Source organism: Balaenoptera physalus (genome assembly GCF_965194825.1).
Source record: "Balaenoptera physalus genome assembly, chromosome: 7".
In the NCBI taxonomy this organism is placed as follows: Eukaryota; Metazoa; Chordata; class Mammalia; order Artiodactyla; family Balaenopteridae; genus Balaenoptera; species Balaenoptera physalus.
The window spans coordinates 93312229-93320063 of record NC_138886.1 but is presented as its reverse complement, the minus strand read 5'-3'; the positions used below and the strand labels follow the sequence as shown (position 1 = coordinate 93320063).

The 7835-nt window shown below is 48.8% G+C and overlaps 1 pseudogene across 1 annotated transcript; it reads right to left on the bottom strand.

The window, feature by feature from the left end:
• Positions 1 to 2960: 2960 nt before the first annotated feature.
• On the bottom strand, positions 2961 to 6082 carry LOC309665201 (putative serine protease 47 pseudogene; annotated as a pseudogene). Its single transcript has 3 exons — positions 5878 to 6082; positions 4693 to 4876; positions 2961 to 3252 (listed from the first exon to the last, which is right to left on the bottom strand). The product of its transcript is annotated as a putative serine protease 47 pseudogene (transcript).
• Between the last annotated feature and the right edge of the window lie 1753 nt (positions 6083 to 7835).

Sequence of the window (7835 nt, the reverse complement as noted above, 5' to 3'; positions counted from 1 at the left end):
CTTGTTCTCAGTGAAGCCCGCCTTACCCTCCTGGAGATGGAAGGGTTCGGGCAGAGGTGCTGCGAGGATAAGGAGGAAATCAGCGAAGGGTGCTGTGGCTTAGCTGCAGGCTACTCTGCCTTACTGTTCACCACTTCAACATGGACTTTTCTCAGCACAGTTGAGCCTTCAGCACTGTTTCAGTCTTCTACCTATGCCTAGTAAGCCCTCCCCCTTTTCTCAAACTTTTCCAAACTCATCCTATTCCCTCCACCTCCCTCATAGCAATAGACCACACCTCTCCTATTCTACAAAGGAAAAAGGCAAATCCCACCAACACATGCCACTCAGTGGTGCTTAGCAACCATTCACCAACCTACCTACCCTTTCACAGACCATCCCATCCGCTCTCCATTTGTCTATCATTAACCTTTCCATCCATCCACCAATTCCTCTATCCATCTACCTATCTTTCCTCTTTCCTCATGTCCCATTCATCCCCTCACGCTTCCATCCATTTGCCCATTTACCCATCTTTTGATCCATCTCCACTCACTCCAACTATCTCTGCCTACCATCCTTTCACCCACCCACCCATCTTTCCTTCCACCCACTCATCCTCCCACCTACCCTTCACCCATCCACCCTCTCATCCAATCACTCATTTTTTCCTCTGTCCTTGTGTTCAGTATCTTTTAGACACTAATGATACACAGGAACATTCTTAGTTGCGGGAGACAGGGATACCGAGCAGGGCCCTGAGGGGCTCCTGGGCACAAAGGCTTTCTGTGTCCCCCATTTCTTTGATTACAGGAAATAGACTTCATTCAGCCTCCATGACCTTCTCTGAGTTCCAACGGGCAGATTCAAGCAGTTGTTAATCAGGGAAGGGAGGGGATGCGAGACCAGTGAGAAACAGTCAAGAGAAACACAGTGCAGCCTTGGGGCAAGGTCCTGGCTCCCCAACAATGGATATACAAAACAATTTCTTAGAGCTGTTTTGCAGATACTGAAACCCCCTCCAGGTGGGAGAAGTTAATGATTAACAATGGTATGCTGCCCACAAGCATGTAGAGCCCAGACCAGTTGGAACCTGAAGGTTGATGATGCTGACTCTTACCTACCTCACCCCCACCTCATCAGCAGGACGTCCAAGAGCTGATCACGCCCTCTTTGAACCATTACTGTGAAACTTCTCACTATCCTCTCCAAGTAGAGACACAGTTTTTCGAGGCAGGAGCCCACTGTGTCCCCGTTTGCCTGGCAAAGTAATAAAGCTATCCTTTTCTACTTCACCCAAAACTCTATCTCCAAGATTCTATTTAGCACTGGTGTACAGAGAAGCTGAGCTTTTTGTATCAACAGAGTAAATGAAGTAAATAAGTAGAATTGTTTTAGATCTAATAAGTGGTGTAAAGGAAATAAAACAGGGACATATGCTATTAGAGGTTGCCTGTTTTAGCTCATATGATCAAGTAAAACTCCTCAGAGGAGCAGCTGAGTTGTACATGTAAAGAAGTGAGTCATGCCAAGGTTAGCAGGGAGAGCAAGTGAGGCCAGGGAGGCAGCCAAGGTGAAGGCCCTGAGGTGGCGATGGCCTTGGCGTTTTCAAGCAGGAAGGAGGCCTGCTGGCTGGGATGGTGTGGGTGAGGGATGTAGTAGGAGATGAGCAGAGAGGAACTGGGGCCAACATTACACAGGGCCTGAGAGCCAAGGCAGGGAGTTACGACTTTTTTCTAGGTATAAATGAGAAGGCACTGAGGGTAATGAGCAGGGAACTGGCATGACTCCTGCTTTAAAGAAAACACTCAGACAGCTATGTGGAGACTAAAGTATAGCACACAGGGTGGGATCTCAGAGACCAGTCTGGAGGTACAGGCAAGCAATTATGGTCTATAGGACCAGGGTGGCAGCAGTGGGGTACCTACAAGGTGCCTGGCCCTGCCCGGGCCACAGGCTGGGATATTAAAACAAGAAAGACAGGGTTTCTGTCCTCAAGGAGGAACAGTCTGTGTGTGTGTGTGTGTGAAATGTGGTGTATGTGTGGTGTGTATGTGTTGTGTATGTGGTGTGAGAATGCTGGGAACCTGGTTGTTTGTCCTATGATTAGGGAGTGTTCATGACATACTAGTAGGCAAGGGCCAGGGATGCTGGCACTTCCCACCCAATGAAGACAGGGTCTGTTCAAAATGCCTGTAGCACCTCTGTTGAGAAACACGGTAGCAAATTATGACCCTACAAATAATTAAAATATATATTCTTTTTCCCCTTAATTTTGCACCATAAGCATTTCCCCCAACCATAAATACTCCTTTCTTTAATAAAGACTCTGGCTCATAAGTCTTTGCCTACATTTCTCCTCTTCCAATCTTAAAAAACATAATTTTTTTCCTGCGTTATGCAGTGCACCTAACAAGCTTTCAAAGTAGATAGCTGAGCTGCGTTGGGAGAAGAGCAAAGTGAGGTTCAGAGAGTGAAACACTCTTAAGTCATAATCATTCTAACTTCATCAGGCAGGCTCAGAGGTCAGAAGTCGTACGTGTGTTTTCCTTCCACTTTTCCCAAGCTCCTCTTATGGCAATGGGAAATCAGGGTGTTTGTTTGTCAGTGGCCTGCAATGGACCAGGCCCCAAGCATGACCTTTGAGTTGAATCAAGTCATCTCAGATCCATGGTTGATTAAAACCTTGGAATCCAGCACCAGAAAGACTTCAAGAACCCAGAATCTTGATTCCAAAAGTCAAAGATTCCCAGACTTTCAGTGTAAACCTTTGCACTTAGGGAACACTGAAGCTTTACAGTCACACACTTTCAGAACTAGAACTAGAATGGTCCACTCCTCTAGAAATGACGCTTAGTGGGCCAAGGTCCAGTGCCTCTTTGCTTGGGGACCCCTCAGGAGGAGCCACACCTCCCTTCTTCCCTCCTTTGTCCTTCTCCCCTTCCTCCTCCCCACCCTCATCTGCCCCCAACCCGACTCTTCTACACCCTCTCACTTTCCTCGTTGAGCATCCCCCAGCCAGTTATCCAGCAGGATGAGTTACTGGGTAGCTGCATGCCAGGGACTGGGAGGCAGGCGGGGATGATGTAGGAGGTGAAATTCACAGGAAAGAGCAGCTGCAACATGGCTATGTCACTCCCGAAGGGATGTAACTTCTCAAAGTCTGGGTGCATGATAATCCGGCTCAGTGACATCTCTCGGGTGTGCTGGGTGTGCTGGTGCAGCTGGGTGCTTCCTGACAGAACCCGGTAGTTCTCCGGGGCGTGAGATTTTCTGGAGGAAGAAGGGCACATTGTCACCATCATCTCTGCGTGTGGGCTAGCTCTTTCCCTGCATCCTCATCTAACTGCCCACAGGCCTCTACCCCACATGATGCTAGACAGCTTTTATCTCCCCATTTCTAGCGTTCAGGAGTCCTTCTTTCTTGGGGCTAATTGCTATTCTACTTACAACCTCAGACACACGGCTTCTCCATCACACACTAGAATCAGAGGAGCACTGAATCCTTGTGCTGGAAAGATCCTTGGTGGCGTATCAAATGAAGGTCTTTGATTGTACACAGGAGGAGTTCTGGCTCAATCCCAGCTCTAACTTTACCCTTCCCAAGACTCCCTACAGTCCACCTTCTGGTCCCACACTCTTCCTGACCTCTCCTTTCTTTAAACACCTTCCTGCCCAAGGGCTGCTTCTCCACTTAGTTATAAGGACTCACAAAAGACTTGTTAAATAAATGAGCAAATGAGTGCAGGAAACAGAACCTTGCCTTGTTGCCTGAACACAGGTGCTGAAACTTCCCACCTCCCTGACTGTTTGCACGGCTCGTCCACCTGGAGACCCACTCATGCTCCCCTTGCCCAAACCCTTCCCCTCCAGCAAGCCCCTCGCTCTGCATAGCCCTTCTCCGGAACCCCCAGCCCAGGCATCTGCCCTTCTCACCCATGTTGGGCCTTCTCGTGTGACAGGATGGAGACAGGGTGAGGTGGGGACTTGCCACCCCTGATGTCACAAAGGGGCTTGCGTGGATCGTCGTATGGAGTAGGCGCCAATAGGACTCTAAGCTCCGAAAGTTCCAGCTCCCAGACCTGGGCTGTGATGCCCCAACTCCCTGGGGACCCCTCCTCATGTGTTCAGACCCAGGCACTGAGCCAGGCCCAGGACGGCCAGGGGAATTAGACTCCTGAGCAGCCATGTCACTCTCCCAGGGAGCCCCAATTCCCACCTATGCAGCCTGGCACCATGGCTCCCCACAACGCACACCAGCGGCCATGACTACTCCTGGGCACACAGTTGTGCAGGAGTAATAAGAAGAATTGCCCAGCTGCTGGCCAGACATGCGGTCCCAGGTCCCTGCCTGGAATCTGACACCTGGAAATGTGGGGACGTTAAGAAGAAGCTGTGATCTGAGATTGGTCCACACTGCATGGCAGCCAGGACGGACACTGCCACTCTCCTGAGGCACATCTGTGTTGAAGCACAGGCACAGGGGCTGATGGCAGAGCATGAGGCGGATCTGAGCAGGTGAGCAGGGAGGACAGTCCAGGTGGAGGGTACACAGGCCAAAGGCAGGAATGACATGCATCTGAAGGCCACAGACTGCCCCAGAGAAAAGCCCAGAGGAGCTGACGTGGGATGCCCATCACCCCTCTTCTCCTCTTCCCCCATATCCCCCTCCCCTGCCAGTGCCTGTGCTGGCACCCTGGAAGGAGGACTTACTTCAGAAAGCAGTGGGCAGTGGAAACGACCCAGCGAGAGTTAATGAGGACAGCTCCACAGACGTGTGAGCCCTGGTACTGCAAGCTGGCCTGCCATGGCCACTGGCCAGCCACCACGTCCTGGCCACCGTAGATCTTCCCCATCACCTTGGGTTTCCCGCACACTGTGGAGACTCCCCTGCCACCTACGATAGAGACACTAGTAGTACCCCAAATGCCACTACCAGGAAGGCCCTGTCCACTTCATAGATGGGAAAACCAAGGCCAAGCGTCCAGTGGCCTAGCCAAAATGAAAGCGCTACCTGGACTCTACTTTCACTGGCTGCCCCTGAGAATTGGACAGAGCAAGCCCTGTGGGGATGAGGACCCAGAGGTCTGGTGGGATGGGGCAAGGGGGGACCCAGGGTAGCCACAGCAGCTCACAGCAGCATCTGCAGGGAGAAGGACATCCCCGAGTGAGGCTGCCAAGGGCTGGGCGCGTCACAGACCTTATTTCCCTCAACTAGCACACCTCAATGCCTACTCTTGTAGATCAAAGAGCTAAAGGTCTCAGAAGTTGCCAACATTACTTGCTCAAGATCATGGCTTCTAAGGGCCTGTGCCTCCTCCATGTCACCCCGGTGTCTTAGGGAGGGAGATTTGCAGTCTGTGGTGCTGTGTGAGCTGGGGAAAGTCATTCCCCCTCTCTGACTCAGGATTCTACATTTCTAAAAGAAGAGGGAGTGGGCTAATGAAGACAGCCCTGGCTCTAAGACTCACACCTGGGAGGGCAGGGGGTGTGCCCAGGTCCCCTGAGAGCGGGCATCTTGGTCTAGGGCCTGCGCTCCCAGGGCCTCACGGAGGGGAATGAGACCCGCGGCCCTGGACTCAGGGCCACTCGTTCATCAGTCCTGGTGCTTTCCTCCACCCAGCCACCCAGCCTCAGGGTCAGACCCTGCTATGTCCCCACTTCCACAGTCCCACAGAGGTCCCACAGTCCCACAGAGGCACTTCCCACCCAGAGGCTCCACAGTGGGGAGTCGGTGACCCACCTGTGTTGAGGGGGTCTCTGGGCTGCCCGGTTGTTGGCCAGGGCAGAGAAAAGATGAAATTCAGTGACTCAGGGCACCCAGGCCCTGGTCACAGCCGGCCCCCTCAGGCCCTGCAGTTTAGGCCGTTTCAGCCCTCAACAGAGGCCCCAACGCACCTGTGGCTCCCGGGGCCAGCCGCTGCGCTTCCGGAGTCGGAGCGCTGCCCTCCACCGCTCCGCCCGCGCCTGGAGCCCAGCCGGGGGCGGCCGTGGCCGTGGCCGGGGACCCTCGCAGCTCCAGGGTGGCCACGGGCAGCAGCAGCAGCCAGAGAAGGGCCACAGGCTGGCCTCGGCCTTGGGCGATCCACGCCTCCGTGCCCATTGCCCTGCTTGCTGACTCCCGCCTGACCCCAGCCTGGCCCTGCCTGACCTTGCCCTGACCCCGCCTCAGCCCAGCCCTCAGCCCACCCTGACCTTCTTCAGAACCTTTTAAACAACTCTACTAAGATATAATTTATATACCATGAAGTTCACTTATTATTATACAAGGGACAATTCAATGATTTTCTGTACATTTTAAAAAATTTATTTATTTATTTATATTTAAAGAAACTTTTTGTTTTAGATTTATGAAAAAGTTGCAAAGACAGTACAAGGAGTTCCAAGATCCCCCTCACCCACTTTCCCCTAATATTAAGATCTTATATTACTATGGCACACTTATCACAACTAGTGAGCCAATATTGAGACATTAATATTAACTGAGGTCCATTCTTTCTTTTTTTAAATTTTTTTAAGCTTAAGGTGTATAGCATAATGATTTGACTTCCATGCATCATGAAATGATCATCAGAATAAATTTAGTGAACATCCATCATCCCACATAGATACAAAATTAAAGAAATGGAAAAAAAAATTTTTCCTTGTGATGAGAACTCTTAGGATTTACTCTATCAACTGTCATGTATAACATACGGCAGTGTTCATTATATTTATCATGTTGTCCATTACATCCCTAGTACTTATTTATTGCATAACTGGGAGTTTGTACCTTTGACTGCAGCTAACCAGTTCTCCCTCCCCCAATCTCCGGCCTCTGGTAACCACAAATCCGATCTCCTTTCCTATGAATTTGTTTGTTTTTGAAGTATAATTGATGTACAATGAAATGCTATGTTAGTTCCTGTTACACAACATAGTGATTGGTTATTTCTGTACATTTCAAAATGATAAGTATAGTTATGATATGTCACCACACAAATATATCACATAATTATTGACTATATTCCCCACAGTGTACATTTCATACTCATTTATTTTGCAACTGAAATTTTGTACCTCTTCATCTCCCTCACCTATTGCTTTCTTTCCCCCAACACTCTCCCGTCTGGCAAGCACCTGTTTGTTCTCTGTATCTATAACTCTGTCTCTGTTTTGTTAGGTTTCTTCATTTGTTTTATTTGTTAGATTGCATATATAAGTGTAATCATACAGTACTTGCCTTTGTCTGACTTACTTCACTTAACATAATACCCTCATGGTCCATCCATGTTGTTGCAAACGGCAAGATCCCGTTCTTTATCAGATATGTGATTTGCAAGATTTTCTCCAAGTCTGTAGCTTGTTTATTCATTCTTTCAACAGTGGTGCTCAAAGAGCAAAAGTTTTTAATTTTGATGAAGTCTAATTTACTAATCTTTTCTTGTATGGATCATGTTTTTGATGTTATATCTAATAGATCATGAAGAGTTTCTTCTATGTTTTCTTTGAGAAATCTTAGAGGTTGTTTCTTACATGTGGATCTGTGATCAAGTTTTAGTTCATTTTTGTCTAGTGTGATGTAAGTTTCTGTTTCTTTGCTTTGGGTTTTTCCTGTGGATATCCATTTATCCCTGCACCTTTCCTTGGTTAAAAAAAGAAAGGTTAGTCTTTCTTGTATTGAATTGTCTTGGGACCTCTGTTGAAAATCAATTCATAATAAAAATTGTTTTATTTCTGGACTCTTAATTCTGTGCCATTGAACTGTATTCCTTTCCTTGTGCCTGAAACCCACTGTCTAGATTAATACGTATTGTAGTAGAATTTGACGTCAGGTGGTGAAAGTTCTCCAGCTTTATTCTTTTGCCAAACTGTTT